Raw genomic sequence first — 9,852 nt, 5'->3', positions numbered from 1 at the left:
TCAAGGCAGCGTTCACACTAGCTTTCTTTGGACCCCTGAGGGTCGGGGAGTTCATGGTGCCAGCTAAGGGAGATACCTCTGCGGTATCCCTTCAATGGGATGATGTCGTGGTTTCCAAGTCAAAGCTGTCAGTGACCATTCGGAAATCAAAAACAGACGAAAGGGCAAAGGGTTCTTCCTTTTTACTCAGGCCATCTCCTAAAGGGGGGCCTTGCCCACTTCATGACACCAGGATTTATCTCTGCCTCCGGCCTCCACACTCTGGGCAGTTCTTTATTCATAAGGATGGATCTCCCCTCATAAGGCACCAATTTGCAGGGGTGCTTAGGCTATTCCTGGCAAAGGCAGGCTTCCCAAAGAAGGAGTTTGGCACACACTCCTTTAGGATTGGGGCTGCCACTTCAGCGGCAGAGTGGGGCTTGGATACAACTCAGATAAAGGCCATTGGGCACTGGAGATCTCATGCCTTCAGAAGCTATATCCACCCCCAAGCGAGACTCAATGCTGTCAGTAACCTATGACCTTTTTCAGGCCAAAAAAGGGTGTGGATCTTCAGTCACAGCATCGTTCATTGGGCCGAGCATCGTGCTAGATCCACTCTATGTTCTGAACAGCTCGGTGTGTCATCCTGGGCGAGAGTGCGCTGGATATCCAGATGTGGTATGAGGTGGGAACAGTCTTGACCCTTGTTGGATCAACAGTTCCATCACTATGGCCCTCCTGACTTGCTGCTCATACATCTGGGGGAGAATGACCTTGGCACCAGGACCGGCGTCAACTTGAAGTGGTCTGCAATATCTGACCTTACCCATTTGGCTGAAGGGTACCCATCCATGTTGTTGGGGTGGTCAGCCTGGCTTCCGAGGCTCCAGTGGAGAAATGCACATGAGCTAGAGAGCATCGAGGCTACCTGATGCCGGGTCAGCAGAGCCATAGCAAAAGTGGTCCAAGCAAAAGGGGGCCTCATTGTTTGTCACCCGCTCATCAGGCGCTCATGCCCTGAGTTTTTATCGCACCAATGGAATTCATCTCTCCACAAAAGGGAATGATGCCTGGCTTGGCAATCTCACCAAAGGACTATGGGCTTGGTTTCAGCAAGTGAATGGGGTTGGCGGCAGGTCGGGAAGCACAGCTCCCCTCCCTTGTGGCGGAAATGTCATTGAGCAGGATCAATCATAAGGGGGACTCCCATGAGGAGTCCAGTGGGGGTACACGATGGCCACGCCCCTAGCTCAGGAGGGGCGCCACCTCATCCAACTCACAACCCCACCCCACTGGTTGGTCAGCAGGAACACAGGTGCCTTGGGTTCACACCCCACTCGGGTCTAAAGCAAGCCAACTCCCAAGGGTAGTTCCCAACTGCTTGTTGGTTGAGTCACCATTCCTCCAGCATGGGCTGCCGGAATGAAATGGATCCTTACCCTAATGCCATGCCAACCCCACTTTACTTGCTCTTATCAATAAAGTTGTGGCCTTACTTCACCCATAAACCTGTGTCTGGCTGTGTTACTCCTGTTGCTAAAGGGGGCGCAACATGCTCCTACCACACAAGACAAGCCTCAAGCCTCCGCATGGGGCACTAATTGTGGGGTGGAGCGCGCCCCAGGCAGCGACGGGAGGGAGGAGTTAGAATCCTTCCATCTATGAGCCAGCTCTCACGAGATCACCCACAATCTAAGGCAGTCTCGCGAGAGCAGCCAAGGGGTGGAACCAGACCCAGGCTGGTAAAGACCCCAGTCTCCTGAGAGCCGGCCTCTTTGTGTTTGCCACAGGTGAATAGCAATCAATCAATGTTTATTGTACGGTCAATGACCCGTTATACATAAAATTAAAAACTAGAAATTAAAAATACAGGCATATAAAATTGAAGTAGGAAGGTATGGAGGGGAAAAATCTGTCATCGCAGGGGGTTTGTGATATTTTCACAACGTAAGGATTGAGCCAGATGTAGAAACTTGGCGACCCTGAGTGATATGAATTTGTCAGTGCCACTTAGGAGAAGTTGTAATTGGTCGGGGATTGTTCTGTATTGTGGGAGATTTGCAATCAGGGGTTTTAAGAGCTTGGCACGTGGGATAGAGTAAAAGGGGCAGGTAAAGAGGACGTGTGAAAGGGATTCAATTTCGTTAAGGGGGCAAGAACAAAGATGTTGGGCATACGGAATGCCCCGATAGCGGCCTTCAAGAAGGGCTGACGTTAGGCAGTTAAGCCTGGCCCTAGTGAAGGCTAATCTATAGCACGGAAGGTCAATGAATTCTAAGTATGGGGCAGGGAGAGGGGTAAAGAACGTTAACCCAGAGTATGTAGGGGAACAGGTTTTGGTGGCGTTAGCTGTATCCCTCTGGAGATCTGTATCCCTTAGTCTCCTATTGATGGCAGCTTTGATTGAGATTGGATCTAGGGAAGATAATGACTCCCATGAGAGGCCAAGGGAAAAAAATTTGTGCAGGACCGATTTGGCCCAGAAGGTATTAAAGGAGTCCAGCTGGATGGCAGAGAGGTATCCCTGCACAAAATTGGGAGAGGCCAGCTTGGCCCAGAAACACAGTGTTCGGGACCAGGCAAGGGATTCTAAGGAAGACATCCCGGTCTCAAGTCTTAGAACTGCATTGGGAACGCAGTGGGGGACACCTAGGATGGAGCGAAGGAAATTAGATTGAATCTCCTCTATTTTGGGACAGAGGTTGAGAATCCATACTGGGCTTCCGTACAAAAGTTGGGAGATAATCTTGGCGGCAAAGACTCTGGTGGCTGCAGGGACAAATTGGCCGCCTTTGGAAAAATAAAAGCGTAGTAGCGCTTTGGCCGTGATCCTAGCCACGGCAGCAGAGGATCGAATGTGGGGGGTCCAAGATAGTGAAGAATGGAACGTGATCCCCAAGTATTTATATTCCCGAACCTGGGAAATCCTCTGGCCATTGATTCTCCAGACTGGTGTGGCTAGCCGCGGAGAGAAGATCAGAATCTTCATTTTTGAGAAGTTGATGGTCAGGAGGTTAGAAGCACAATAGGCCATGTAGGTACGTAAGAGCCTTCTGAGGCCTATTTTAGATAGGGATAGTAAGGCCGTATCGTCGGCGTAGAGTAGTAGGGGACAGGCCTGATCAGCTATTTTAGGGGGGTGAAAATTGGTAGATTGGCAGTGAGAACTGAGATCATTTAAGTAAAGATTAAAAAGTGTGGGGGCCAGTATGCAACCTTGTCTTACTCCCCTATTGACTAGAATGGGGTTAGTCATGGATCCATCAGATCTACACCGGACCCGAAAAGTAGAAGGCTGGTAAAGTTGGAAAATGAGAAATAGAAGTCTTTTTTCGATGGATGTTTGCAGAAGTTTTGTCCAGAGCCTGTCTCTAGGAATTGAATCAAAGGCCATTTGGAGGTCAATAAAGGCCACGTAGAGACCATTGCCTAGGGGGCTAGTGTACTTTTCAGCAAGGTGTCTTAGGAGGATACAGTGGTCAAGGGTGGATCTAGCTTTTCTAAAACCTGCCTGTTCGGGGCCAAGAATGGATTCCTCCTCAATCCATGAAGACAGTCTATCATTGAGGTATCTGGCATACAGTTTCCCAACCGTGGATAGTAGACTGATGGGTCTGTAATTCTTGGGATTATCCTTGGGCCCCTTTTTGTAGATGGGGATCACGGTGGCTTCAAGCCATGAGGATGGAATAAGGCCGGAAGTATTTATCCATGTAAAAAGATTGGAAAGTAGGGGGGCCCACCATGAAGATTGTATCTTCAATAGATCAGGGGGGATAGAATCAGGGCCAGGAGCTTTACCGGACTTCAATCCGTTGATGAGTACAATAATCTCATCCTGTGTGACGGGAGTCCAAGGGGGAAGGTCTGAGAGAGCTGGGCAGTTTAACTTGGAGGAGAGTGTTGCTGTGGGTTCCTTGAACAGGTCTGAGAAGTGTTTTTCCCATGCATGAGGGGGGATGTGGCAGGCAACTGGGTTAGGGGAGGAAAGAGAATCCGAAACTATGGCCCAAAACATCTTAGAGTCATTTAGTTTGGCGGCATTTATTAATGTCTTCCACCCTGCACGAATGGCTTGCCTCTTTTTGAGGCGCAGGAGGGATTTATAATTACGCTTGGTGACATAGTATTCCGGCGGGAGATGGTTTGAGTTGCTATTTCTGTATAAGGCGTAGATCCTCCTCAGATTTTTCTTAGCTTCAACGCATTTGTTGTCAAACCAACAACTGTTGCGGAAAGAGCCGTGGGACTTGGGGAAAGGGGAATTACATTTTAGGAAAGGGTCCAAGGCAAGGGTCAGGTCAGAAGAAGTGGCAAGTTTGAGTTGTGGGTCAGTAATCTTCATTACACGTTCTTTGAGCTCCTGAGCCGGAGGAGATACCAGGAAGGCAGCTAGTCTATCTGATATGACCTGGGACCATTTGATCGTTCTATGTCTAGGCTGGATAGAATTATTATGATATGTGGGAATGGGATTTAGGTGGACTGGCTCGGTGGTTAAGAATGACAACATTAGTGGGAGATGGTCGCTGTCCAGTCTGGTGCCCACTGTGAAGTGGGCAATATCTTTGGATATAGAGGAAGAGACCAGAACATAATCAACCAGGCTACTGCCCCGGCCCAAAATATAGGTAAATTCAGCACAGCCATTGTGCTGGCTATGGCCGTTCAGAATTGACAGGTTAAAGCAACCCGCCATGAGAAGTAGGCGGGTACCTCCGTAGTTTGCCTTTTGGTCTTTGGAAGACCATTCATAGGAACACCATATATCAATAAGATCTGTGGCTTCCCAGAGATTGGAGGAAAAAAGGGTGGAATTATTTGGTTCTATCCTGGCGTTAAAATCTCCCATTAGGATGAGAGCAGTGTGGGGATAACGCAATTCATTATCCAGGATGTAGGCCTCTAAGGACTCCCAAGCTTCAGAAACGTCTCTCTTGGTTGAAAAAGGAGGGATGTAGACCTTGGTTAATAGAAATGATAGGTCATTGAATTTTAATATAGCGGCCATGGCCATGGATCCACAGGGGGGGAGTTTGAAAATGGTAGCAGCCAAGGAGGTTGCATATAAGATGGCCAGCCCTGCCCTGGGTCTGCCTTTACCGTTAGGTATGGCTGCTGAAAGATCGATGGTGGAAAAATCTTCAAGAGTAATTGTGTCGACTGCCCAGGTTTCTTGAAGGAAAATCAGATCAAAAATGGATAGATAGGATATCAGATCTGGGGATTTGCATTTGGACGACCAACCGGCTATGTTCCACGAAAGGAAATTAAGTGAGGCATTTGGCTTGACTTGTTTGAAGTGGGAGAATTGGGGTAAGGGGCGGGGAAAAGTAAAGTTAGGAGACCGTGCTTTATGTTGTCAATGGAGCAGCTCTGGATTGGGAAAGGTAGATATTGGGTCGGGAGAATCAGAAAAGTCGTGTGGGGGGGTGTTTCGAGTTACCCGGGTCATCTAGGTTGGAGGAGGTGGGTGTGAGTAAGGAAGCCCCTAAAGTCTGTTTAGTGTTAAGAAAAGCAGATAAGAAATGGTAAATGGGCTGGACCTTCGAAGACTGAGCTACCTCTCTGGGTGATGAAGGATGGTTGGGAGTAGGGTCGGTCTCGGTTGTCCGTCGTTCTTCTGATAGATTCCCTTCTTTGAAGATGTTCAATAGATAATCCTTGAAATGTTCTAGTCTTAGCAGGACGTCGAGTTGGTCCTGGGGGGACAGCGTAGCGAAGGAACGGGACACCGTAGCCTCTTCTCCATTGGGGAAACCCTCAAAGATATTTGTAGAGGGTAGGGAGTATGAGGATCTGTCCATGTGGCATTGTTGCTTTTGGTAAGGTGAAGAGAGACCGAGTGTGGACTGGGAACCTGACAGTTCCTTATCAGTAGAGAATGGCTGATTGCTGTCTCTTCCGTCTTGCCCCGGACCTGGAGTAAGTTGATCATAAGGGGAAGGGATTGTCTTATTACTAGAGAATGGATTTCTGGGGGATCCTGGGCTAGTGGAGTGGAGGAGTATTAACGGCCTGGGGGGGAGGTATTTAAAAAATAGCGATGAAGCAGGATACCTTGCTTTTGTAAAATCTCTCTTACATCGTATAGCCTATTTGTCACATACTCAGAATGGAAAGTGACAATGAGTCTCCAAGATCGTGAGTTAGAGGAAAGGTTAGTCATGTGATTAATAAAACTCTGCCTATGAGTGGCCATAAGGGCACGGCTGAAGCTGGAGTCTAAGAAAAGGATGCTTGGAAAGGAATGCCGAGTGTCAGAATCCTTTTGGTGGTAGATGACAACAAACTTCCATGATTGTAGTACTAAGTTCCAAGAGGAAGGGCCAGAAGATGCACAGGGTGGTATGGTAGGGATGAGTTTCATCTTTGTCCTGGAAGTGGATATAGATTCCTCCTGCCTGATAAAGGCATGATGGGAGGGCAGATGGTTCTTTGTGGAATGAAAGATGCTCAGTCTAGACGGATCAGGCTTGGAGGTTTGTCTTGCAGGGCTAACCTTTGAAGATGGACCTATCCCTCCAGAGGAATCCCTGGGTCTTACGGGTTGATGATCAGAGGAGCAATTAGCCTTAGGAGGGGCCTTCCGTGTGGGGGTTTTCTGGATGGCTATGCCATGATGGCGAAGAGTTGTCTCAGAGGGTTTTGAGGGGGGGTCTAGGAGTTTGAATAGAGGCTTGAAGTTCATTTTCTTCCCTGGTTTGAATTTGGTGTTCTTGATGTTTTTGGATTTTTTTTTGGCTCTTGCTGGTGCTGACTTGGGGGAGCTGTGTGCCTTTGAGGTCCTTCTGAAGGGCGGTTTGGTTGAGCATAAAGAAGTAGATGGGCTGAAGTGTCTGCCAGAGTCATTAGATTTGTTGCTTAAAAGTAATCCCATAGCCTGGACCAGTGTTGTCAATAGGCTGTTAGTCTCGGCATTATAGGCTTTAATCGAGGCCAATTCCTTCATCATAGAATCGTCTCTTGCCAGCAGGGGGGACGTGAGTCTGCAGTATTCTGCAAAGTAGGCGACCCACAAGGAGAGTGTGTAATTAAAAATGGAGACGGAAAATCCTGCAATTCATGCAGCGAGTCGAGAGTTAACAGCTCTGAAGGGACATCGCCCCCGGACGAGCAATTGAAGCCTGCATCCAGAAGCTCCTCTGCCAAATTTTTGGATTGTGAGGGATCGCTCATCAGATGTTTAGAAAGCTGACGATCTAAAGTCCACTTGAGCGACTCCCTTCCCAGGGAAATTGGCTTTGGCTTGGGAGGAAAGAAGTGCGTAATCGTAAGTTGCTGGTGATTCTCCTCCCCCTCGAACAAGCCCAGTTCTCTGCAATTCTGTCTTGTATAGACCATTATAAGCCCCTGGGGTTCCTTTGTCAGTGGCTAAAAGGGGTAGATGGCTAAGCCAAGCATGAAAAAGTACTCTATTAGCAGAGGTGGCTTGGTTATGCTCTATTATTCAGGGGGGTAGTGACTGCTGGTGAAGATCCTCAATGCTATTCAAGCGTAGGCAGTTGAGGGGAAGCAGATAAGAGTTGGCAGAGACTCGCGTCTTATCTGATCTTAAAGATTAAATGTTTGTTCTTCAGAGGAAGTAAGAGTCTATTATAAGCTCAGGTCAGACTTCGGACTGTCTTGCTCTATAACAAGAGCTTGAGGGCTGTGAATAATTAGAAGAAATCCGGCAGAGGGAAGACAGGATCGGAGAGAAGTAGGAACACGTCTTACCCTGGCTGCAGTTCAACCGGAAGTCCCCACAGGTGAATAGCCATTTTGCCACATGAGGCAACTGGCAACTGTGTTGGACACCAAGGATTTAGGGGTACAGATGAAGGCAGGAATTTCAGTATGAATGGTACAGCAAGGCTTTTCAAAGTGTTGGCCTAACATGGGGAGAGGGGTGTCTTTTAGTGCTTTCGCTGCTTCAGGCAGCAAAATGTCTTGGTCTAGCGATGTGTGCCATGGAGGCATAGGCTTCTAGGCTTTGCTACATGCTGATAATACCTATATATGGTAAACTAGAGGTTTCTGGACAGGCCTCGATGGCATTGGGCTTCAGAAACGAGGCAAAGAACTCCAGTGTAATCTACTAATCCATCCAATGACCCCAAAATTCTAAAGCAAGTTATACCTGGTCAAACATTTTGGTCAAAGCAACTTCTACCTGGCCTCCTTTGGGATGAAGGGTGGGATATAAAATAAATAAATAAATAGACCTCAAAGTCTGTCAAAATTAGATGGAATCCAATTGCAATGTTGAAACCAACATTGTCACTGGAAGCTCAAGTGGCCTCAGTGGCACAGAGTGCCTTCTAACAGCTTTGGCTGGTTGCCAAGCTGCAACCCTTTCTGGACAGGGATAGCCTGGCTTTGGTTGTTTATACTCTGGTAACCTGCAGGTTAGACTGCAATGTATTGCATATCTGACTGACTTTCAACATGGTTCAGAAACTACAGCTAGTGCAGAATGTGATGGCTTGATGGTTAACTGGGACAAGAAGGCATGAACCTATAACACTGGTTTTGGCCTGACTGCACTGGCTACCAGTTTCCAGACCCAATTCAAAGTACTGGTTTTGACTTTTACAGATGTATATGGCTCAGGGCCCCTATAACAAAAGTAACACCTCTTTCCATATGAACCTGCCAGATCCTGAAATCATCATCTTAGGCCCTTCTCTGCATGCCACCTCTGAGGGAGGTCTGGAGGGTCATGGTGAGAGAATCGGCCTTTTTATGTAGTAGCTCCCTATCTATGGAATGCTGCCCCCAGAGAGGCCAGCTTGGTGCCAACTTTGCAATTGTTTTTGTGCCAGGCAAAGCATTTTGTTTTTCTTGGACATTTGGGCATCATCAGTGATTGAAACTTGTTATTCTGATTATGTTGTTAATATGTTTAGGTATTTTCTACTATATTATTGTCCTTTGTTTTTGTAAATTTGCTTTTGGCCTATAGAGCGTCTCAACAATTATGTCTATGGGCATCTTGCTATGTAAATGATAAATAATAATCTCATGGATTCTTGAAACAAAAAAGTTTTATTGCAGTAAAAAATAAACAGATAATATTATGTACAATGAAATACTGATTTTCTTCAAGGTTAGGTTTCTTCAAGAAATCAAGAACTATTGTTGAAAGATTTGCACAGGGTTGCCTACCTTATAGAGAATTTTCTCTCATACTACTTGATATATTAATTAGATCAAAGTCTATACCCAGATTTTAAGTCTGCTACCAAAGTTTGATACTTGCCAATCTCTATAAGTAAAATGTTAGTTTATTTCTATAACTAAAGCTGTGTCTGCACTGCCGATTATTGTTGTTTACTTGCTTTAGATTTTTCATTGCTCTCAGCACAGTTGTCTTAACAGGCTTTATTTTCCTGGGAACCCATGAAATAAAGTTTCTCTCTCTACATATGCTTTCATTCATTAGATCAGCCTTTCCCAACCAGTGTGCCTCCAGATGTTGTTGGACCACAATTCCCATCTTTCCTGACCATTGGCAATGCTGGCTGAGGCTGATGGGAGTTGTGGTCCAACAACATCTGGAGGCACACTGGTTGGGAAAGGCTGCATTAGATTGTATTGGAGCTGTGCTTTAAGATAGCAACACTATTCTTAATCGCAAGAATTATGCTGTCACACACTCCTACAGTAAAGCAATAGCATGATGGACAAGCAATTTGAAAAAGTGCTAATTAGACAAAAGTGTGGACTCACCTCCACCCAGCTGTGACCACTTTGATGGCAGTGTTTTGTTCAGCCGTATAGTCAGGTGATATAATATGGTTCTCTTTATACTGCGATGATTTAAGTAAGATTAATCAGTGCCTCATATCCACCTGTGCTTCCCGTAGAAGCCACAGGGAAAAGGCA

Source organism: Rhineura floridana, chromosome 5 (assembly GCF_030035675.1).
Source record: "Rhineura floridana isolate rRhiFlo1 chromosome 5, rRhiFlo1.hap2, whole genome shotgun sequence".
In the NCBI taxonomy this organism is placed as follows: domain Eukaryota; kingdom Metazoa; phylum Chordata; class Lepidosauria; order Squamata; family Rhineuridae; genus Rhineura; species Rhineura floridana.
Note: the sequence above shows the minus strand (reverse complement) of the source record.